General features: G+C 43.8%; 1 protein-coding gene across 18 annotated transcripts in view; it reads left to right on the forward strand.

The window, feature by feature from the left end:
* Nucleotides 1-25191, forward strand: part of LOC134564999 (uncharacterized) — a 145229-nt gene that overhangs the window by 82833 nt on the left and 37205 nt on the right. For 4 of the 18 annotated variants that reach the window (XR_010083744.1, XR_010083739.1, XR_010083734.1 and 1 more), the window contains 2 exons: nt 716-855; nt 6229-10712. The exons of 8 other annotated variants lie outside the window; for them this stretch is intronic. The gene's annotated coding sequence lies outside the window, so the exon portion shown is untranslated. Of the gene's footprint in view, nt 1-715; nt 856-1556; nt 1611-6228; nt 10713-11127; nt 11930-21048; nt 22060-25191 lie in introns of those variants that run through there. 6 more of the 18 variants (XR_010083740.1, XR_010083738.1, XR_010083737.1 and 3 more) reach the window with 6 other exon arrangements.

A 25191-nucleotide genomic window follows, 5' to 3' on the forward strand; every position in this document is an offset into this window, starting at 1 on the left:
CAAGCGATCGGGTGAAATTTGGTGATGCAGGTGTGTAAGCAACTTGAGGAGTTGACATTCATTTAATTGACCTGAGGAGGAGATAAAAATTATTTATCTGAAGTATATGGAAAGTGCACTGGTGCAATGTTTGCTTACTGAATGGCTGAGGTAGGTTGTGGGAGATTAGGAGTGGGTCTGTGGCCAAGCCTCACCACTAATGCGGTGCAGCTGTATAAGACAGATTAACAGCACTGAAAGAAAAGAAGCGTGGAATGCTGATGTGTATTGACCAATTGAGAGTGGAGGGTTAAAAAATAATTTCTGTATGGCTAACTGCGGGTGGTGGAAAGCTAGAAGACGCACGGCCTGAAACCTGACGCAGCCTAGCCTTGAAACAAATGTCAGCTTTCTGCAACCAGCCTCATACTATTGTTTTAATTGATTCAAGTGTGACTCCAGCCCAAGAGATATATGAGAAGCATTGTTTTAACCAAATCAAGTATAACTCAGGGTAGAGCGTAGGTATGATTTAAGATAGTAACTAAGAAATCGGAGAGCCAGTATCTAGGGGTGGATGTTAGTTAACGTATGTATAACTAGAAGCTATAAAATCACAAAGCAACTCTGTATCCTTGGGCACAAGATTTGGGCATTCCATGCCCGTGTCCCGCGCGCTCAAATAAAGAACCGCATATGATCGCCTTTCTGTGGTTATATGTTTTCCTATGCTAAGATTCTGGCGACGCAGATGGGACCTTGTGGGCGCAGCCAGGACCCCGCGACCCGATCACGCTCCAGCCGGCACCGGGTGATTTCTCGGGGAGCCCATCGGCGCTGCGACCCTCACCGTTCACTTTGACCCCTGGTGAAGAGGTAAGGTTCTTTATTTTCTGGTCTGGTCTGGGGGCCTGCCATTAAGACTCAGCGAAAGCTACGCTTGGTTGGGCAAAAGGAATTCCTGGTGGCATTGCCTAGGCAGCTGTCCATCAGTCATTGCGAAAGCGTTGCAGGATCGGCATCTGTGGTTTTTATGTATTTGTAATATGGAAAAACTAAAAGGGTTAAAAGAAATTTTGGGCAGCAATAATGCCTCTATACCAAGTTCTTCTCCTTTAGGTTGTTTGTTGGCACATTGGAAAGAGGGGAATTTCAGTCAGGAATTATGAAAAGATAAATTGAGTATTGTAATGTGAGCTGGCCAAAATATGCTTTGCCTGAAAACCAGAGCTGGCCACAGAATGGGTCTTTGGACGTAAAGGTTATTATGCAACTTAGATCGCTTTGTACACAAGACAGAATGTGGGAACAGATCCTATACCTAGATTTATTTCTATGCTTGCTTGAGAAACTGGTTTGGTGGGTGGATAGCAACCTGAAAGCAATAAGGCCTGACAATAAGTGCCTGGCTTGGGTCCAAGATAAACACTGTATGCAGCATGCGATTTTAAGTGAAGCTTTGGAGGGGGGAGGAGATGGACTGGACCCGGATTTATTAGTGGCACCTGCATCCACCACGGCCCCCTCAACACTGAGTTCTACCCTGCTCACCCTGCCCCCACCTGATTCTCTTACAGCCCCCTCGCTCATGCCAGCACAATAAGTTTCACCCCCACCTTTGTCTGCTGAAGGTAATTATCCTCCTTTGCCTGTGCCTGCTCCTCCTCTGCCTGTTCGGGGAAACCCCCCTTCTCCACATATACCTGCTCAAAGCTATCCTGCCCCCCCCACCGACACCTGCTCAAAGATTTATTCCTCCTCCAACTCCGAGTCAAGGGTACCCTCTGCTCCCACCTACACCTCCTTCGCCAGCTCCTGTCCCGTCTGCCCCCCTGTACCCTCCTCTGCCAGATTCACCTGTCCAGAATGTGATTGTGAGGCGGAAGCAAAGGGAGGATGCAGAAAACACAGATAGAATGGAAAGTAGTGACAGTGAAGAAGATGGGTTAGATGCCCCAGTAGCTCACCGAACACGAGGAAAACTGCCCCCACCGTGGCCTAAGGCAGGAAAGGGTAGATTAAAATCAGGCAAACAAAAGAGAACAATTATTGCACCACTGAGGCAAGGGGTGGGAACTAATGGATCTGTCTTTGTAAAGGTACTCTTTTCACCTGCTGATTTAGTTATATGGAAACAATCAGCTGGAACATTTAGAGAAAACCCAGATAAGGTAGCTCGTGTGGTTAAGATGATAATGAAAACTCAGAACCCTGATTAGGAAGATATTCATGTGATATTAGACACTTTGATGGATGAGACAGAGAGAGATATGGTTCTTCGAGCAGCAAGAGAAAGAGCTAGAGAAGAGATATGAAATGGTTTGGTGACAGGGACACTGGATTATAATTTTCCCACTGCAGATCCAGAGTGGGATGCTAATGACCCCTCTGGAGTAGATATGTTAATGCTAAAGAGATATCAGGAGTGGATTTCAATTGGTGTTCAACAGGCAATACCTAAGAGTATGAGCTGGTCTAAGTTGTATGAAATTCGACAGGAAAAGAAAAGAATCTCCCACTGCCTTTCTAGAAAGACTTAAGGAAGCAGCTAGAAGATATACTGATCTTCAGGTAGACAGTGAGCAAAGAAGAACTCAGCTTGCCTTTATTTTTCTGGGTCAGGCACAGGAAGATATTAGGAAAAAGCTACAGAAACAGGAAGGTGAAGAGTTAAGAAACTTGGATAAACTCCTAGAGGTTGCCTGGAAAGTTTACAATAACGGGGACAGAGAAGTTGCCAAGAAACAGGGACAAAGCCTTTTGGCAGTTTTACAGAGACAGGGGCGAGGACGTGGTAGAGTCGGTCGTGGCGGTAATAGAGGTGGCTTTGGCAGAGGTTCTGGTCGGGGGGGGGCTAGGTCTGAACCAGTGTGCTTATTGTTGAATGGAGGGACATTGGAAAAGGGAGTGTCCAAATCGGTTTAGCCAGAATGGTCAGCCTCAGTTAAGACAGCATGTTTAATCAGAGTGGTGAGCCCCAGTTGGATGGTGTAGCCAGAGTCATGGTTTTACATGAGAGGGAGCCAGGATCAAGAGAGCCCATGGTGACTTTGCCTTTAGAAGGGAAAGACATAGATGTTCTCATTGACACAAGGGCAACACATTCTGTATTAAATTATCTTGAGGGACCAATTGGGAACAAGTCAGCAGCAGTCATTGGAGCCACAGGGAAGGAGGAGATACAGCCATTCCTGCAACCCCTAGATTTGAGCGTTGAAGATAAGATCTTGACCCATGAATTCTTATACATGCCAGATTGCCCAACTACGCTCTTAGGGCGCGATCTACTGGCAGCACTGGAGGCAGTCATTACTTTTGAGAATAGTGAACTGGTAATGAGAATACCTGAGTAACACAAGAAAGATTTTGATGATAAAAGAAAAACCAATTTCTAATATTCCTAAGGAAGTAGAGGATGCAGTAATTCCCTCTGTCTGGGAAACAGATGTACCTGGAAAATCTAAGTTAGCACAACCGGTACATGTAGAGTTAAAAGGCAGTACGAATCAAACAATACCCTATAACACCAGAAGCACAACAGGGAATAGTAAAGACCATTGATAAATTCTTAAAATATCGAATTCTAGAGGAATGTGTATCAGAATACAACACCCCAATATTCCCAGTAAAGAAACCAAATGGTGAGTATAGACTTGTGCAGGATTTAAGAGGCATAAACGAGATAACCAAAGACATTCATCCAGTGGTTGCCAATCCCTATACATTGTTAGCATCCGTAAAAGAGATATATAAATGGTTTACTGTAATTGACTTAAAAGATGCCTTCTTCTGCATACCCCTTGACCAAGAAAGTAGGAAACTATTTGCCTTTGAGTGGGAACATCCAGAAAGTGGAAGAAAAACTCAGCTCACCTGGACTCGATTACCGATGGGGTACAAGAGCTCTCCCACTTTGTTTGGGAGTCAACTGGCAAAGGAACTGGAAATCTGGACCAGAGAAGGGCAAGTACCGAGAGACCAATATCTATTACTCCAGTATGTAGATGATATTTTGATTGCAACAGAGGAAGAAATGACCTGCATAAAGGTAACCATTGAGATTTTAAATTCATTAGGAATGGGAGGGTATAAGGTGTCCAGAGAAAAGGCACAGATTGCCCAACAGACTGTGATTTACCTGGGATGTGAAATCTCACAAGGGCAGAGAAAACTGGGTACTAATCGTATTCAAGCTATTTGTGCTATTCCAGAGCCCCAGAATCTACACGAGCTGTGGATTTTCCTTGGAATGACAGGGTGGTGTAGCCTGTGGATCATGGACTATGGACTGATTGCAAAACCCTTGTATGAGGCTCAGAAGACTCAGCCGTTCACCTGGGGCAAACCACAGAAAGAGGCCTTCCAGAAGTTAAAGGAAGCATTGACAACTGCTCCTGCTTTGGGGTTACCTGATCTGTCTAAAGACTTTCAGCTGTACGTGCATCAAAGGCAGCGACTGGCACTGGGAGTCCAGACCCAACGACTGGGAAGCTGGAAAAGGCCGGTGGGTTACTTTTCCAAACAACTCGACAACGTAAGTGCCGGATGGCCTTCATGTCTGCGGGCAGTGGCAGCTACCGTGCTGCTGATACAGGAAGCCAGGAAGCTCACGATGGGAAGACACATAGATGTCTGTGTGCCACACATGGTAACTACAGTCCTGGAACAAAAGGGGGGCCATTGGCTCTCTCCAAGCCGGATGATGAAATTTCAAGTAACCCTGACTGAGCTGGATGACGTTGCACTAAAAAGAACTAACCTCTTGAATCCAGCTCTATTTCTCGGTGCCACAGCTGAGGAAGGTCCATTAGAGCATGGCTGTCTAGAATTCATCGAGCACACCTATTCAGCAAGAACAGATCTGAAGGATGTCCCCCTGGAGCAACCAGAGTGGGAACTCTTTACAGATAGAAGCAGCATCATGGAAAACGGAACCAGATACGCAGGATATGCAGTAACTACAATTGATGTAGTAATAGAGGCAAAAGCACTACCACCTAATACATCTGCACAAAGGGCAGAACTAATCCCATTAACCAGAGCACTAGAGCTGAGTGAGGGGAAGACAGTAAACATTTGGACTGACTCGAAATATGCCTTCGGAGTAGTGCATGTACACGGAGCTCTATGGAAAGAAGGAGGACTGCTGTCCTCCCAAGGTACAAATATTAAACATCAAGATGCAGTCCTGCAACTGATAAATGCAGTACAAAAACCTGAACAAGTAACAATCATGCACTGCAAAGCACATCAATCAGGCAACTCCAAAATTTGTTAGGGAAATTAAAGAGGAGATTAGGCGGTCCTCCAGGTAGCACAAGAGGTGCAGAAAACAATCGCATTGGTACCGTCAAGACTTAATATCTCCCAATTTAATTTGCCTCCTAAGCCAAAATATACAGTAGAGGATGACAAATAGCACAACTGCTGAAGGCACAGAAGAACGCAGAAGGGTGGTATGGAACTGCAAAAGGGCAAATAGTGGTACCTCCTTTGTAATGAGAGAAATTTTACAGGTAAAACATAATGAGTGTCACTGGGGTGCAGAGGCATTGGTAAAGTGGTTGAGACAATACCTAATCTCAGTACGAATGCAAACAATGGCCAAGTCAGTAATGTCTAAATGTGAAATCTGCCTGAAAAACAAGCCGGTAGCTAGACAACAGGCACAGTTAAGCAGAATTCGGATGGGAATAGAACCAGGAGACTATTGGCAAGTGGATTTTGCAGAATTGCCAAGAACTCGGGGATACAAATACCTGTTAGTAGGGGTTGACACGTTTTCTGGATGTCCAGAAGTCCTTCCCTGTCACACAAACCAAGCAAAAGAAAAAGTTAAGTGGTTATTTCAGGAGATCATTCCCAGGTTTGGGGTGCCCCTAGGGATATCCTCAGATATAGGCCCACATTTTATAGCCACAGTGGTACAAGGGGTGAGTAGGTTATTGGGGATATCTTGGGACCTCCACACACCATGGAGACCCCAGTCAAGTGGACAAGTAGAGAGAATGAACCAGACACTGAAGGGGCAGATCAGTAAAATATGCCAGGAAGCCAAACTGCAGTGGCCACAGGCTTTACCAATAGCATTGCTGAGGATTTGGATAAAGCCTAGGAGTAGAATGTCAGTTAGTCCTTATGAGATATTGTATGGGAAACCATATGAATCTCCTAACCCCAATCCAAATGTTCATGTCACAGAGAAACAAGATGTGTATAATTATGTTCTGTCCCTCGGGAAAACTCTAGCTTGGCTTCGAAATGTCCTCGTGTGGAATAGACCGCTGGCCCTGGAGAATCCAGTCCACAATGTGGAACCAGGAGATGAAGTATACATCAGAATATGGAATGAAGAACCACTGAAAGAAAGGTGGACTGGTCCCCATCAGGTACTGCTAACCACCTTTACAGCAGTCAAAGTGGCTGGATTGGAACCCTAGATACACTACACGTGCATGAAGAAGGTCCTTTGTGGAGTCCAATTGTGGGCTGTAGAAAGTATAGGACCAACGAAGTTGAGGCTAAAACATCTGTGACTCTTCAAAGTGTATCGGTAATTGTGCTCATGCTCTTTTTGTGGGTAATGTTACTTTCATGGATACTAATGTCACCAGTAGGGATTGCTTTTACTTTGGGATATGGAATACAGAAGGGTCAACTAACCGCTCTTCATTCTAGAATGAAGAGAGAGGTATGAGCAAAGACACAAGTAAAAGAAGTCTCTAATGCGATTCAGGCTGCAGATGTAATGATTAGATTGGTCAGAGACTTTGCCAAAATGCAAAATACCAGTAGAATAAGAGCCTGTCTGCCAATACCAAAGGCAACAGGGGACCCAACAAGCTGGGGAATCATAACATCAAAATTACCTGATATAGAAGAGAACAAAACAGTTAAATGTAAACAGGTACCAGAGTCAAGGGTGGTGGTAAAAGAGTACTAGAAGATAACAGAGAGAGCCTATATGCAACCCATGAGAAAATCAGACTGTACTCTTAGTAATGGCAAATTGGGACAAATCATAGAGTGGTGGGTTAAAGACCAAGACCTTGCAAAATGGCAATGTTGGTTTCTACACCATCAAAAGATCAGGGACAATGCTACAGAGAGTGTTGTGGTGTGGAAATGTGAAGAAAAAGACTGGAAAGGACTGGAACCCTGAGACAGTACATGGTCTATGAGTATCCTCCAGAAATTCCAAAATATGGAAAACACCCCCCAGTGCATTAAATAGAAAGGCTCTGAAAATGAGACAGATCCCACAGTGACGAGTACTGATACTAGTAGTAGGAAAGAGGCAAATAAGGTAGTTTGGTGGGCATGTAATAAAATTTATGATTGCGCTTCTGATGATCTGGAGATAAAACAGTAGTCACCATTGGCAGTAGCCTTACAAATCGGTTGTGCCTGCAGGAAGATTAGACACAAACAAGGCAAAATAGATACCATGTTTACAGTAAGATGCAGCAAGAGTACAATTCGAAGTTTGGTGTCATTTGTGTAGGCAATAAGTGATGGCACATGGACAGCACACTTGCCTGTAAATGGGGAAGTAAAAGAAATAACCCTGGACCTTCCCACTTTATGTCCAATTTGGAAGAGGTCCCCATTTTATGGGAGCAGCGAGCCTTTGCAGATAAGAGCAAAATGAGATGTCCCAGAGGACAAGAATCCAGGTGACACTTGGCCGTAACCCTCTAGTGGAGTAAAAATCAGGTGGGCCCTAGAATCTTTGTTCAGTCCTTTTGCAAATTATCGAAATACAGAAATGTTATATAGACTCACAGGTCAAGTTGACAGATTACCAAGAATCACACGAGAACGATTTAAAGAACTCAACATGCAATTACAAGCCACCACCAAAATGACCTTACAAAAGCGATTAGCTATAGATATGTTACTCCTGAAAGAACATGGAATGTGTGGATATCTAAAAGGACAAATTGACTGTGTCTGCATCCACATCCCAAATATAACTGCAGATGTAGAACATGATATCAGCCAGCTGGAACAAATAGAGCACGAGGCACAAGAAGAATGAAAAGATTTAGCTACCAGCTGGTTAGGCAAAATCTTCAAAGGATTAGGATAGAATTTAAGTTCATAGGTAAAGTCTATCCTGTGATAATTTTACTAATTGTATTTCTAGCAATTTGGTTAGTTTACAGAATCCTGAAGAGAGAAATACACAAAAAGGCATCTTGGAACAGAACCGTAATGAAGGCATTGGCACGGAATCCATATCCAGCGCCTTCGATCTGCAACAACATCCATGACAAGGTCCATCACAACCGAGGATTTGAAGATGAACATCGAGTATAAACTTTGAAGCCAAATAGACTGTATTAAGTGAAAGCATTTACACTTAGTATATTAGAGTGAAATACTTACAAAGGGGAGAATGATAGTGAAGAGTTAAAGATGATTTCTGCATTGCAAGCGGCTAACTACGGGTGGTGGGGGAGCTAGAAGACACATGGCCTGAAACCTGACGCAGCCAGGCCTTGGAACATTATATCAGCTTACTGTAACTAGTGTCATACTTTTGTTTTAAGCGAATCAGGTGTGACTTGAGCCTGAGAGATAATTGGGGAAGAATTGTCTTAACCAAATCAAGTATAACTTAGGGTATATGTATGATCTGAGATAGTAACTAAGGATCAAATGAGTCAGTAGCTAGGGGTGGGTATTAGTTAACATATCTATAACGTGAAAGTATAAAACCACAAAGCAACTTTGTATTCTCGGGCACTGATCTGGGCTTTCGCAGCCCCATGCCCCGCGCGCTCTAATAAAGAACCGGCATATGATCGCCTTTGTGTGGTTATATGTTTTTCCTACACTAACAAACTGTCAATCATCTTTCTCCTTCCTAAAAATATGTAAACAATGAAGGACAGTTAGCAAAACAAGGCTTTTGTTTATAGTAGAAAGTGTGATAAAGTAAAAATTCTGACTCAAATATGAAGGACAATTCAGAAGGCTTTGACAAGTCTTTAAAAACAGGGCGACACCAACTCATTTGGTGAAAGAGCTCATAGTTTTTTCTCCCCTTTTGTTTCATTTTACTATTATAAATACATGAATTTTTGGAATATATTATCTGAACATTTTCAGATAGTGATAACTTATGATATATTTTTAAGAGAAAAGGTTACTAGTGGACATGATCTCGAATCGTGGGAGAGCACAGCCTTGAGTGGTGGGGAACGGCTGAGAGCCGGGAAATATATTGCATCCGAGGAGATGCAGGGCATGGTCTGAAGAACCGTGGACTTCACCCCTGATAAATCACAGCTGTGTTTTGAGTGTGATGAAAGAATAGGATAGCTAATCAGGAGAAGATCCTGAGGAAGAAGGAACTGAAGGTATTGCAAGAACAGTTTGGGAAGACTGACAAAACGGGAGAGACACTCACTGCTGTGAGGAATCTGCTGTGAGGTCAGTCTGGGTCTGCAGTTGGACCCTGCAGTGAGAGTCTGTTGCAGTCCTAGTTGAGCTAGGTGAAGGCCTATGGTCAGAGGCAGCAAGGGAATACTAGTTGTATTCTACTGTCCTATTCCTTCTAGAATACGGTCATATTCTAGTAAGAAATAACCAGTAGTCAAAGTCTGCAAAAGGAACCCTACAGTGGGAGTTTACTGCAGTCAAAGGTCAGTGAATAGTTAGGATTGGGATGGCTGAATTATAAAAGAGAATAAACCAGGACCTTTTCACATTTTTAGACAAGAGTCTGTGGTTTGACTGTTTCTATCTCAAACATGAGGTCTGAATATTAATTGTATGGTGTGAACTTAGTGATGTCATTATAGGCATTATTCATAAGTTGATATTATTGTGTTATAGCTGGCTTTTTAGAAAACACATATTGTTCCAAGACTTTTTTTATTTTTAACTGCTTTAAGTATTTCATAACTGCTATTGTTAAGAACTTTGTTTTAGATATGTGTTAAATTGTTCTCTAGCTTTTTATGCTAGTTTTTTCACTAGCTCTGTGGTTTGACCCAGTGGTGTTTCATGATTATTAAGTATTTCTCAGAGTTCCAATAAACAATATCTGAACTGTGTTGAAGACCTCCTCTGAACTGAAGATACTGTGACCTTTAGTTCTTGTTACAGAAGCACTCCAACAGTTTGCTGTGTTTAAAACATCCCTATCCTGAGGGAATTTCGGAGGAGACCAGTTATTACATGGTTCAACTAGTCGTTCACCCTAAGATTCTTAGGAGCCTTGTTTTGAAATATGTCTAGGGAATTCTCTTCCAGCTTAGAGCTCGGGCAGTGGCCAGGCGTTATCTCTATGTAGATGGGAAATTTGCCAACAGACCCAGGTGTTTTCTGTATCAAAACAATATTCAAGTCACCTCGACTTGGCAATTTGACTCCAAGAATATGACAGCTGGACCTATCTTTGACAAGAGCTTGGAGAATCATTATCTGGAGAATGATTGTCCAAATCTTCACTGATTTGCGGTCTATCAGCTGTTTGCAGACTCTGGGATGATGGTACAGTATTTCAGATTGCTAATTACCCACTTTCACATGTGTTGATGATTATGTGTATTATCTGAAATATTCCTAATGGTTGTACCTGACTGTTTCCTGATTGCTGTCAGTTTCTTGTTTCACTACATATGTAGTTTTGTTTTGTTATTCCCTTTATGTTCTTAGCAAGAATCACGCATGCTGTTTTTTAAAACAAAAAACCAACCAACCAAAAAATGGGGGGGGGGGGGGGATTTAGAGCCTTAAGAAAAGTGAATAATGCAAGATGTACATTAGAACTTTAGACAACAGATAATTTTGAATAATGTAATATTTAGATTTAAAAGTTTGGAAAAAGAGTTGGAATAATGCCATAGTTATATTAGAAATTTGGAAAAAGAGTTATCAAATCTAAATTTAAATTTTGAGCTCAGATCATATCTGCCAGAGGCTCTATGTGTTCAGATCTACCAAGTTTTTTGTTGTAATCTATATGCAGTTAGAAAACAAGTGAAAAAACTAGCTGTATGAAGTTTCCCAAGAGAGTTTCCAGGCTTTTAAAGGAAAATCCACTTTATAAATATAGCAAATTTTTTCAAAATATTTTTCCAACTGATTCATTCACTTAAAGAGAAGATATGCATGTGTTTTTATCATCAATAGGTTAAAAATAGTCATCTATTCAGTTGATCAGACATCAATTGCCTCTGAGACAATGAGATTCAGTGAGAAGAAGAATGACTTCATCAGCACCCAGCCTTTGTGATCAGAACAGGAGCAGAAGTAGGACTGCCAGAAGATGGCTGTGTCTAGAGACTTGCAGAGGAAACTTGCCAAGAAAAGCCTTTTGTCATCATCATGGTATAGTGTTCCTACTAACCTCCTTCAGCTATTTCCTGTTCCAGGTTCCAAAAGGACATTCAGTGATGTCAAGATCAACATTTCCAGCTAGTGGACTTTCTCCTGGGTCTCAGCTATTTGGACTTTGAAATAATGAACATTTGTCTCGATTTCCCCTAGAGACATTGGACATTGTTTTTATTTTTCTCATGCTGCAAGACTGTCAGTGACCTGATTGGATTTAACAAGTTTAGTTGATTGTAATTAAGTTTTTATGTAGCATCCTTCCTTACTCCAGGTGTTGTTGCTGCTCCAGCTTTAGCTACGCTTAATAAGTTGGGATGCTAGGCAGCCAAGTAGTTAAATATAACTTTAACTATTTCAAATCAGATGCTCACTGATGTAGATAGTATTAGACACAACACACTTTAAAACAGCTGTTTTAGAGTTTTGCTATTATCACATGGGCAGGGGTATGAGGATTTTGAAGGAATGTATTGTGTGAACCTCTCTGACCACTCTACATTTATTCACAGGAAACTCAAGCAACTACAAGATAATATGAAGAAGTTGACTGTTGTTGATTGGGAGTTGGATGAATGGTTTAAGGGATGGGGAATCACTGGATGGTTGAAGGATATTACAAAGGAAGCTTTGTTGTTACTTGTAGTCATTGTTTTGTTGCTTTGTATTATTCGATGCATTGTGGAGTTGATGACTTGCTTGGCGAAAAATACAGTAAAAAGAGTTTGTCTGGTGCAAGAAAAAAGAAGGGGGAATTGTAGCAATGCATCTGTGTAACAGGCTATTTTGATGCACCAGCCAAACTGTGAGTAATCTTATCAAACCACCTCCAGTTTTGTTATTAGAACCCTCAGGAATTCGTCAAGGTCACTGAGAAAAACAGGGCTAAAAATAAGAAAAGAAGAGCCTGAGAAACTGACTACCAAGAATGCTAAACCTAGATAAAGGAAGCAAAACGTGTTGATGGACCTGGACCAATTCCATGTCTTGAAAGAGATGTGCCTGTCTCATGAACAAGGGACTTAGCCAACCCAAAGATGTGTGCCCACATGGACCATAGACTTAGAATCTATAATTGGGTTTGTATTGTAGACAATAAAGGGCTTCTGTTGAGATCCTATTGATTCTGCTATTCAGTTGCCCATTTTCCTCCTGCATATCATTCCCTTCTGTCAATTTTCCATACAAAAAATTTACTGCCTGTGTATACCCTTCAATCCATCGTTTACAATATCCCAATAATCTGAGCAGCCTTCTAACTTCCTTCTTTGAAGAGAGAGGGGGAAGAGATAAAATCCCTGCAATCCTCTCATCCACTTGGGGTTTAGCTTTTGGCTACCTTTTCTTATTAAGTGTCTAAGATATTTTACTTCTGATTCTACAAATTGCAGTTTCCTTTTTGATAGTCTTAATCCTTTTTCTCCAAGAAAATTCAAAAGTTTTATAGTAGCCTCCCTTACTTCAACTTCTGCTTTCCCTAATAATAAAAGATCATCCACATATTGCCTAATTTGTATCCCAGGAGGAGTGGGGAAAGCTTGTAATATTGCTTCTAAAGCTTGTCCACATAGGTTTTGGAGACTCAGTAAACCCCTGTGGTAATTTTGTCTTAGTTGCTGCTTCCTCCTGGTATTTGGATCTTCCTGTTCAAAGCAGAAGATATTCTGACTTTCCTCTGCTAATGGGCAAGCCTGAAAGGCATCTAAGATCCACTACATTAAACTACTGATGGTGGAGCGAGACCTTACTTAAAAGAGTATAGGGATATGATTACACTGGGTACTGGGTCCGAGTTCTCTTGTTAACCTCCCATAAGTCTTGTACTAATCTATACTTCCCATCAGGCTTCTTTACTGGAAGAATAGGGGTGGTATGAGGAGACATACAAGGTTCCAATGTCCTATCCTTTATTAGTTCTGCTATTACCGGCTACAAGCCTTCTCTTCCTTCTAAGGATGTAGAGTACTGGCGCACATGTATGGGACATTCTTCTCTCTCTGTCATGACCCTTATGGGGTCAATATTCAGTCCTCCCCTATTTCCTTCCTCAGCCCAAACTTCTTTGTTAATCTTATCTTCATTTTCTTGCCTGAGTTATAACACTTTAGCGGTCATCTTTCCTTCTTCTGGTATGACCCTTTGTCCTAGGTTACAGTGTAAGATGTGCCCAAAGTATGTATTCTATCACCATCTTCATGAACTGTTGAAACTAGGTGGGGCAGTGTTTCCCTTGCCCCCTCCCTCTGGACTATCTTCTCTTAATGGGTCATCAATGCCTTGCCACATGACTCATAGGTAACTCCCTCCAGGAACTATCTCTGTTTAATGGGCAATCCGGGACCCACTGCATGACTCATAGAATGATATCAGCCCATTGAGAGATGCTCCGCCCAGGGGGAGGAGCCAAGCATTCCCAGATATAATCTGGGATTTGGGACAGCACAGGAGACCTTACCCACTGGATTCCCAGAGGACAAGAGCTACCAGTCCTTTCTACAGGATCACTGCTTCAACAAGACCACTTCATCTGGACTGCTACCACCACTCTAACTAACAGGGTGTCAAGTTGTAATCTGACTCTGTCAGTGGTCTTTTGTGCTATTGCTTTTATTTTATTTTACTTTTTTTCCTCTCCTATTAAATTTTATTTCTGACTTGGAGTCTCTCACTGGTTTTACTTTCAAACCAGCACACCCCTATTCCTAATTCTATCTGTAAGTCTCTCCCTAATAAATTGCTATCTGCTCCAGGAACTATTAGGACATCTCTCATCCATATTGTGGTTTCCCCTTCAATTACCACATTTTTAATGACAGGAACTATAAAACCTTCTCCTTTTGCTCCTGTTAACTTTACAGTGTTCTTACATTACATCCCTTTGGAATATTTATCACAAGTCCTTTTTGCCCCAGTATCAACTACAAATTCTAATACTTCTTCTTGGGGCCCCACTTTTAAGGTTATGAAAGGCTCCAGATGGTATTTGTCCCCCAGAAAATAGACTATGACTTCCCTATTCTTCTGGGTGTATCCCTTGGAATATTTTCAGGTCTTTTTTTAGGTGAGGGCATTCCCTCTTATAGCATCCCTCTGCCTCTCAGTAAAAACAGGCATTTTTAGAATGCTTCTGGGATTTTGATTTTGCTGGGGTTCTGTTTCTTCCCTGTTTCTGTCTCTAAAACCTGAATGTTTAGGAGTGATACTTGGGGGCTTCAGATTCCTCTGGAAGTTACTCTCTCGCATAGTGGCTATCATAATTTTTGCTTCTACTTTGGCTTTTTCTTCATCTCTCCATACATAAACCCTTTGAGACTCTTTTAAGAAATCATTTAGTTATTTATCGTGCCAGTCCTCCATTTATTCCAGCTTTTTCTTAATATCTGGCCAGGCATGAATGACAAAATTAACCCTTAGTAGGGCTTGCCTCAGAGTCTATTCGGAATATTGTTTCATATTCCTTCGGAGCCTCTCTAAGTACTCAGTTGGAGTTTCTTCCTTTCCCAGCTGCCCCTCAAAAGCTTTTTTTACATTTTGCCCTCAGGATGCTGCCTCTTTTATTCCTTTGATTATCAGATTTCGATAATCATTCATATGTCCTTGCCCCGCCTCATCATTTTGATTCCAGTTAGGAGGTGCTATTGGCATTTTCTGGTCCCCTGGTTGTCCTTGTTGATTTTCTCTTTCCCAAATTCCTTTTCTAGCAACTCAAATCATCTGCCTCTCCTCTTGGGAAAATATTATTTTCATTACTGACTGCATGTCTTCCCAAGTTAAAATGTTTGGACTTAAGAAGTGATCTAATTGTTAAGCTGTACTTACAGGATCTTCTAATAATCCTTTAATCTCCTTCTTAAAGTTTCTGACTTCTGAAGAGGTCAAAGGACCATTTAAAAATTCTGTTCCTCCTCCTCCCATAGGAACTTCTCGTAATAGAAATAAACTAACCTCTTGATCCTAACCTTTTTGTTCTTCATTCTTTATAACCCTTTTCCTTTGTTTTGAAGAAGTGCCAGGGGAGAGATTCTCGAGCTTCTTTTTAACTGAGCTCCTTGTATTTTGGTATGGTGCTCCTCCTCTAAGGAGGGAGTTCCCTTGGACAGTGGGAGCCCGCATTACCAAGGGAACAACGGTCAGGGCAGGAGTTGGTAATAAAGCTAGAGCTGCCAGAGGGAGAGGAGTAGGGGCGGAAGTCAGCACCGAGGCTGGACCCTCCGAGGGGGGAGGGACGAGGGCGGAAGTCGGCATTACGGCCAGAACCGCCAAAGAGGCAGAGTTAAGGTCGTCTGGTGGAAACCAGACTGGGGCAGGGGCAGTTTGCACTAGGGAAGCTATGGAGGTGGGAGTGGCAGCGCCTGACAGGGACAGGGAAATGGGCAGGAAGCTGGTGTGGCGGGGAGCGCTGGGGTGGCTGGGGCGGCAGGAAGAACCAGGGTGGCTGGGGCAGCTGGAAGAACTGGGGCAGCCAGGGTGGCTGGAAGAACTGGGGCAGCGGGCTCAGGCAGGACAGCCAGAGCTGGCGGGGGAACAAGTGGGAATGGGGGAGGCAATATTTTTAGGGGGTCCTAGCCCTTTTCTTTCTTTTTACTTTTCTTGCTCTGTCTCTGGGGTTTCTGAAATTTGAAAAACTTTCACCCCCGGGGGTTCTGTGTCTCCTATCCAGTATGCGGCATATTCTTTTTCTTCCAGATTATTCGGTTCTTTTGAATTTACAAATATATTTAAGGCCTGACAAATCCAAACTTCAAAAGAGCCATATCTACGCCAATAGACATGGTCAGGTCTTATTTCCTTTTTTGTCCGTTCTATCATACAATACTGAATCATCTTTATCCTTTTTCTTTGTACAAGGATCAATATCCCAGTTAGCTAACATAATTCCCAGGGGATTATCTTGGGATATAACTGCTGGCACTCTTTTACTCCCTTTTTTTCCCTGAACTCGATTTACTGTTGTTTTGTCCCATTTTTCAGGATTTTATCTATTCATCCCTGGCCTCTGTTTTACACTTCCCCAACAGCTTGAATACCACCCACTCCCCAGAACACAAAAACTCCTTTCTCTCAACAATACAATACAACCCACCTCCCTCCAGAAAATAAAGTTAAAATCAACAATCTATATTACATATACTTTCATTCATTCACACACACTCACTTTTATTTCTTTAATATGTCTGTCTCACTCTCATTCACACCAGGACCACATAATACTAAAGTATCTTTACTTTCAAGTCATTTGTTTATATCCACCCATGGGTATTGTAAAATCTCAAATGTTGTTGGCCAACCCCAGATGCTTTTGGGTACAGTATTCCACGTACTCTTTTGTGTGTTTTAACCCTCAATCTGGCAACTTTTAGAGGGTCTCCCCTCCTTTTGTCCTGTTTCCTAGTGGATTGTGCCAGGAAACCCTTTGCTCCCTTTTTCAAAGGAGTCCAACCCCTCCCTGAGACCCAGTCCCAGTTACCCCAGGGGATCTTTCACTCCTTTTATCTTTCACTTCATCTCTGGCTGTTTTTCTCGTGAAATAATGGAAATGCAGCCCTCAGAGACTCCACACTCGCTTCGCAGGTCCAGAATAACCAGCCAACGTCGCATTCACACATCTTTCATTCCCCCTGTAACTGCTCCCCCAAAAAACACTTACAATCCTTTTTTTCTTTTTTGGGTCTTCATGGACAAGAATTGTGGAGCTAGCCACTGTGGTTCTTTAAGGAGCCTTTTCCCTTTCTTTTGCTTTATTGTCTCCTTCTTGTCCACGGGGTGTCGACCTGCAACCACCGATCCATGCCAGAAGAGATGGAGCGGGCCGCTGAACTCAGCGGGGCGTGCCTCCTTGCTCTGTGTCCCCTGAAGTCTCGGAGGCTAGGTGTTTATCCTGGGCGAGGCCCCCAGTTGTGAAAAACGACATTCACTTTCCTGGTAAAATTTTAAAAGTTTAATAAAATAGAATAGGAGACAGAGATAAAGCAAAGGGTTAATGACTGAGTGGTTGACATTCAGCCAAAAGCACACCTACTATCTTTGGAGACACTCCTTTAATACCTTTTCTATTACATCAGCGTGTTGCATATTTCTAAACCGATATGCATATTCATACTTTCCCACAAACTAGTTTACATATTCCAGGAACTGTTTAGCATGGCCCCTCCCTGGGTCCGTCTTTTTAGAGCATGGATGCTTCTTAGCTGTGTTTTTTAGTCCTACTTCATTATCACCTCCAGTTTGGTCCTTGGTCCATACTTTCCACAGATGGTAAGTGTTGATAGCTGGTATGTCAGCAGCAGGATCTCCATCATATGTTCACTGGATGTTATCCCAACCAAGCAGACAGTTCAAGCATACTATATCAGCTATCACTACTATGCTTAATTTTTGCTAACAGCAGAAATAAAAACAATATCCATACAGCAAAACCATTTTAAAATTATACATATAGCATTCATCTTAATACTTGTGAAAAGTCAATAATATAATATGTATTTATAACAAAAGGATACCCAAAACTGACTATCAGTCTCCAGTAATGCTGTTTTGTGTTTGGCTCATCTAGAGTTCATTTCTCCACAGCAGTTCTCACAGTGCTGTGCTTTGCATTGGTAGCTAGAAAGGTGTTGATAACACATCAGTGTTTTGGCTACTGCTGAGCGGTGTTGACACAGCATCAGTGCTTTTGTCCTGGGGTGACAGGACATTTTCATGCTTTGTATCCCAAATGGTGTGTTTCTGTTCCCATGTTCTCAGTTTGTTTTGTCTATAGCTGAGCCCCTCCCCCGGCTGCTTGCTTTTGGCTTGCTTGCTGCTAGCTTTAGGCTGCTTTGCTGGCTTTGCTCTCTTGCTTTCTGCTTTTTTTGCTTGCTTTTTGCCATTTTTCTGCTTTTGTCTTTCCCCTTCTTTCCTTCCTCCCTTCCCTGAAGACATCGGACCTGATTCGGGCCCTGATTCGGGAACATCAAGGGAAAACCCCCCGGAGTCTGCACCTGAGAGAAGCTTTGGCACCCTCCCCAGCAGAGACTGCTCACCCTCTCTTGGACTGGTGAAAACATTTGTTGTCATCTCGGACTGTTTTCCTTGTGTTGGGGAGTGTTTTTTTCATTGTTTCTCAATAAACAATTTTTTTCCACTTTTCCTCTGAGGAAATTCCTCCCGAACCCGGTGGTGGGGGAGGGAGTTGTGGAGATTTTCCCCTAATTTTGTCCTTAACCAGGACAGCTTTCTCTCCAACATTCTGGCCCAGATTAGTCAGCTCAGGTTGGGCAAGATCTTGGGAGGGGATGTAACCAGGAAAGCTAACCCAAATTAGCCGGAGGGATATTCTATACCGTATGACATCAGCTGACAGATAAAAACTAAGGACAAAGAAGTGAGGGCATTTTGTTATTTACATTTGCCTTTTGGAGCAACCGATACCAGTGCTGAAATCCTGTTTCATGAGAAGTGGCAGGAGAGTGCTTCCTGATGGGAAATAGACAATGAATTTGTATGGGATTTTTTCCCCTCTGTTTTTATGAAACGTACTTTTGATTTAGTAAACTGCCTTATCTCAATCTTCGATTTTTTTCCATTTTATTTTATCTCTCCTGTCCAGCTGAAAAGGGGGAGTGTTGAGGGTTATGTTCTTTCCTATTGTTCCTTTTCACTTAGGGAATTTTGTCCCATAAGTTGCTAGGAAACAGTAACGACTGGGTACTTGGGAAAAACAAAAGAAAAGGCCAAGCTCAGGGGAGGAGAACATCTGGCTGCACTTCTTTTATCTGAGGGTTTCTCGAAGAGGGGCAGAGATACTGAGAACTGGGTTGTTAAAAGGAGGGGCTGGGGCATCTGCTAGCTCTCTGCTTAGGAGGATGACAGTCGGACCTGCTGCTTGAGGGAGGGAATTTGCTGCCACAGTCGTAGTCCAGTCTGGTCCTGTTTCTTCTGCTGTGGGGTGAGCCTCTGCTTGTGAAAGCAGCCACTGAACTGGGACCTTATTAACACCTACCTCACTAAAAGAGGGACTTGTCACCATCTGCTCGGGTGCCCGGGATCCCGAGCACACCTTTCCCTGCCGTGCTCACATCTGGGTCTCCTCTGCCCCGCCCCATCGCTTCTTCGGCACTGCTCCAAGTTTTCGCTACACTGTAGCCCCACATCCCCTGCCTGCTGAGACGTCCCAGTTTCAGCTACAGCTGTGGAGCTTCTGATACATCTCATCCACCACCCTGGGATTTTTGCTCATTCCTGCCATTCCAGCTTGCCACTTCCAGGAGTCCTGCTGGGGCACCAGGACTGGCTTCCTTAGGGGGTTTGTGAAGCAAGCTTTTTCTTCTATCCCTTCCTGTCTCAGTCACCATTACCACATGCTCTCTCAACTTGCACCGGCGGGCCCCCTGCAGCCTTGGGGAAATCATCCCACCTGTCCTGCCCACCAGGAGCCATGAGTGCCCCTGCCAGCTGTGAGCATCACTACACCAAAGGGGAAAGTGCCTGCAGCTGAGAAGGCTGTTATTGAAGTTTCTGGTTCTGTTTGTTGTTACTGCCATAGTTATGTTGTTTGTTTGCCTTGTTATACATACTAGTAAAAAACTGTTATTCCTATTCTGATATCTTTGCCTGAGAGCCCCTTAATTTCAAAATTGTAAGAATTCGAAAGGAAGGGCATTACATTTTCCACTGAAAAGGAGGCTCCTGCCTTCCTTAGTAGACACCTGTCTTTCAAACCAAGACAGGGAGTGATAGAGTGGCTTGGTTGGCAACTGACCTCTAGCCAAGATAAACCCATCACAGTCCTTTTGGTGCCCATCATGGGCCAGAAAAACAGCAAGTATAGATCTTGCGTGCCACAATAAGAGTAGTTACTGAGTAGCAAGCTCCTGTGCGGGACATGGATTTTTTCAGGTGCACTGCTTATGTCCTTGTTTTGTTGAGTTTGGGAACATGTTAATACAAACAGTGGCTCTGTGCTTTGCTGTGACATTGATGGCTTTGTTGTGCTGGGGGAGCTACTTTCTGGGGACAATGAGGGAAGACATCTCCCTCTCCTTACCTGGGATTGATGTGAATGGTTTTAGAATGCAGGCTGCTGCATTCCTTGTTCATCCTTATGTAAGCTGTTGAATACTATTTATACTATTAACTAATACTGTTGGCACCCTATGGGGTTTGTGGAATCTGGTGTCATCCTGCTGTGAGACAAAACAAACTGTAGGTGAGGAGGTACTGAAATGTGCCCTGAAGCAGCTGGTCGCTGGATGGCAGTGCGTGTGCAAGGATTTGAGCAGGTTCCTAGAGTAATCACCTCCCATTGCTGGGGACTTTACAGCTGAACAGGCAATGAAGCCTGGCAAACTGACGCGTCACCTGATAGAAGGGTGCCTTACCTACCCTGATGAAACCCAGCAGCTTCTTGCCCTGTACGAGGGCCTGGCCTATGCCTATTGAGCCACAGTTCAGTACTGTCAGAAGAGTGTGGCTGAGGCAGGGACCCAAACTGCATTTGAGGACACTACGGCTGAGATAAAGACCCAAACAACAACTACAGTAATTGCCCCCAGAAGTGACAAAGAAAAGGTGGATAAGGAGAGCCAAGGAGCGATCAACAAGACTTCTCTTAATAGTCCCATGTGGCCAGTGCAAAAGTCTGATGGAGGGTGTGTAGCAATGTATCTGAATAACTTAGGCCATTCTGTGTACCAGCCAAAATATTTGTAGATAACAAGCCACCTGCAATCTTGTTTGCAGAGCTCTCAGGAATTCATCAAGGCTACTAAGGCAACAACAGGACTAAAAATAAGAACAAACAGTGTGAGAAACTGTCTACAAAAAATGCAAAACCTAGATAGAGGACACACAACGTGATGATGGACGCTTGACCAATTAGATGACCTGAAGGATGTGTGCCTGCCTTGTGAACAAGTGGCTTAGCCAATTGAGAGAGACCTGTACGAGTGGAACAGTCGTCCTAGAATGTATAACTGGACTTGAATGTAAACAATAAAGTGGCTTCTGCTGAAATCATATTGATTCTGGTATTCAGTTGCCCATTTTCCCCTGCAAGGGTTGAGATTAACAGTAGACCATCGTGGCCTGAATGAAGTAATGCCCCCACTGAGTGCTGCTGTACTGGACATGTTAGAGCTCTAATATGAACTGGAGTCAAAGGCAGCCAGGTGGTATGCTGCACTTGGCATTGCCAATGCATTTTTCTCAATTCCTTTGGCAGCAGAGTGTTGACTACAGTTTCCTTTCACTTGGAGAGGTGTGCAATACACCTTGAATCGACTGCCCTGGGAGTGGAAACAGCCTTACTGATGCTTTTAAGACCCAGGAATAAAACAAGATACTTTGAAGGCAATGTTAGTATAGGAAGTAATATAAAGGCTGGTCTTTATTAGAGGCCTCCAAGGGGCAGATATGGAAAAGGAAGAGAGTTTCATAAGTTTAGCAAATTAGCATAACTGACAAAAATCCCCAATTAGAGATGTAAGTGGTGAGGTAATTCCCCTCCAGTTCAACCTTATCTAAATCCTCCCCCCTCAGATAGGGACTGCACTTTGTTTACAGAAATGTGTCTTGGAGAGCTGATTTCAACCTTGGCTCCCAGGAAGAGCCAAGATAGAATAGGGGCCTTGGACCTCCAGCTTGGAGCCTCTGGAACATGTTTTTTCTTCCTGCCTATCAGGGAAGGGAAAAGGTAAGGAAAAGTACTGCGGCTAGGTAGGAACTATATAACTATACAACATTATAGCTAGAATATATACATGTGTCATGGGTTGAAGCTGGCCAAAATGCCAGTGCACCCATGAGTGTATATTTTTCCTAATGAACTACTGTGAGATGTGGTGGTGAACAGAGCAGAGCAGGCCTAAAACTTGAAATAGAAAGACAACTTTATTAACCTACATAACAACAGACAATAGACAAGAAAACCCAAACACCCAAAAGCAGAATAGAAAACCTCCCAGAACATTTCTTCTCCTCCCCCCAATTTCCATCCCTTACATGCTCAACAGTTAACACTTGCACATTACCCTCATCTACTTGCTTAAACCTTCCACAACCCTGGGTTCCCAATCCAAGTCATCATCCCTTAAAAAAACAATCTTCAATCCATCCAGGGAGAGAGGAGTCTCTCTTGCACCACAGACCCCCCACAGGAAACACAGGTCCACCCTCCCGTGTTCCCATGTCACCCATGGCACCACCCGGAGAATTCTACCAGGGTGACACTCTCCTTTCCATGTCCAGTGCTCTCACCACCATCCATGGACCAAAACCGCATAAAGGGCTCTTTTAAGGATGTTTGGACAAGTACCAAAAACCAGCCATCTTCTCATATTGGGACAACAGTCCCCCCCACATTTACCCCTGGGGCTGAGGGTTCCAAGAATAGGCCACAAAGTCTTTGGTTTTGAACCAAAAAGCATCCACCCAAATACAGTCTTATTTATGTTCAGGAGAGTTCAGGGTCCATCTATGGCTAACATTATGCAAGAAAAGTCCAGCCCAAAAGACCACTCCTCTTCATCTCTAGCAATCGAGAGGGGTTCTTTTCATCTTCCTTTATCATCTTGGTCCCAGGCTGTCCTCTTTTCTGAAACCACCAGCCATGAGAATCAATGTCTGGGAAAAGTTTTCCTCTGCCTCAGAAAGAGGTAAAAGCTTGTGTCTCCCGGCAAGGCCACAGGCTCAGGCACTCGCAGACTCCAGCAGATCCCACACGCAGCTCGCAGCTCGGCACCTTCTCCCTGCGGGGGGAGACGGGACGAGGAGGGACGGGGACAGGGACAGGGGGACGGAAGGCACCTCCAAAGTTCTCCACCCCTCCTTCCTGGATGGGGCTGGCTCAACTCTAGTCCCGTTCTCTCTCTTCCCCGCCCGGGGCCCCGGGGCCTACCTCATCCAGGCCCACCTGGCTCCCCTCTCCCACCCAGCCTGGTCAGCTGGGCAGGGAAAGGGGGAGGATGCTCCTCTGATGAAAGCAGAGTCAGAAAAAAGGAAGTCCATCTGGGAATCCTTGCTTTTAACCCCTTGTGTCCTCAGAGGTGTGTCCAACCTCTCAGTGGCCACCGAAGGTGCCAACACTCAAACCTGACCACTGATTGGTTTGACCTCAGCTTCCTGAAAAAACTCATTTCCCCTCAAACCAGGACAACATGAAGGAAATATAAAAGCAAGAATCATTCTGGCATCACTACCATCTGTCGCAGACTGATCCAAAGTGTACTGGAAATGGGTGATGCCCCTGAACATCTGCAATACATTGATGACATCATTGTGTGGGGTGATAAGGCAGAAGAAGTGTTTGAGAAGGGCAAAAGAATAGTTCACAATGTTCTGATAGCTGGGCTTGCAATAAAGAAAAGCAAGGTCAAGGGACCTGCAAGGGACATCCAGTTCTTGGGCATCAAATGGCAGGATGGCTGCCATCTTGTGCTGCATTGTGGCAGGACATTGCTGCACGGGTAGAAAAAGTGGCTCTGAAGGAAAGTCACATCGATGCCCACATGCCCAAAAGTCATGCCACCAAGGAACATCAAAACAAGGAATAGCTAGATAAGGTTGCCAAAACTGAAATAGCTCAGGTAGACTTAGACTGGGAGAAGAAGTGTGAACTCTTTACAGCCTCATGGGCCCATGAACCATCCGGGCATCTAGGAAAAGATGCAACCTACAGATGAGCGTGTGACTGAGGGGTCGACCTGACCATGGAGGTTATCACACAGGTCACCCGTGAATGTGAAACGTGCTGCAATCAAGTGAGCCACATTGTTACATTCCCCTGTGGGAATGGTTTCTCCCCTGTCAGGGACCCCTGGAGCTTGTGTCATGTAGTTCAACCCTTCCTTCCCTTTCTGACCCCATTGGCTGTGTGCCAGCTTGCCCCACCCTCAGAAGTCCTGAGAAAAGACCCTGTCCCCCTGGGGACGTCCTCTCTTTCCCCAGACACCATCTGGAAATAAACATCTTACTGCAGCTAAGGGTGAGAGCCTCTTTTGAATCCTTTTTCCTGTCTCCTGATATATTCCTCCTAGGCCTGAGAAGGACTGAGCTAGCTTAGACCCTTAAGGGAATTAAAGGAGGATTTATTTATCAATTGGTGCTCAAGTGGGTTGGAATAATTTCTCGCAGCCCATGCGGAGCTGGGGACCCAGTTACGGGGTCTCAGAAGCTTTTTGGCACGTTCAATTACCCTAAGCACTTTGGCCACATTCTGTTGCTATAAGTGGGTAGGGATAAGCTCGTAGCTTGTGATTTTTCGCCCTGTCACGAGTGAGCTTAAGACAGGACCTTCGGTTGCTCCTGACTCAGCACCATACTCCCATGGATCAGGTAAATACCTCCGTTTGGCTGTTACCCCGGGAATAAACTCCAAACTGGGAGGGAGTTATTTTTACCTTTGGGAGTATAGCAGGTGGGTGGACTCTAGGACCCAGCGGCTAGGATCTTTTTTTCTTTTCTTTTCTTTCGTTTCCGACAGCCACGGCCCGCCGGCCCCTGAAGCCGCTCCGCCCAGGGAGCCGTGTTTTTTGGGGAAACCCCGGCCCGGGCACGTACCCCAGCAGCTAAGCAAGGCTGCGGGACACCCCCGGTGCCACCGGGGCTGGAGAAACTGCACAAATACGCGACCGCAGCCCTGGAGTTTTCCCTGCCTTTTTTCTCTGGATATAGGAGAGACAGGAGTTATACAGCTGGTTGTAGCATCTGGAGAGTGGATTTGAGCAAATAGCTTTCAGTAATATCGAATTATGGGCGTTCAGCTATCTGTTCATCAAAAGAGTGTATTCAAACAGCTTCAAGATCTTTTAATTAATGTTAAAATTTCCAAAAGGCTGCAGAAAAAATTTGTTCGCTGGCTAGAAAATGAATTCACAGAAGCTGATT

Source organism: Prinia subflava (assembly GCF_021018805.1).
Source record: "Prinia subflava isolate CZ2003 ecotype Zambia chromosome W unlocalized genomic scaffold, Cam_Psub_1.2 scaffold_31_NEW, whole genome shotgun sequence".
In the NCBI taxonomy this organism is placed as follows: Eukaryota; Metazoa; Chordata; class Aves; order Passeriformes; family Cisticolidae; genus Prinia; species Prinia subflava.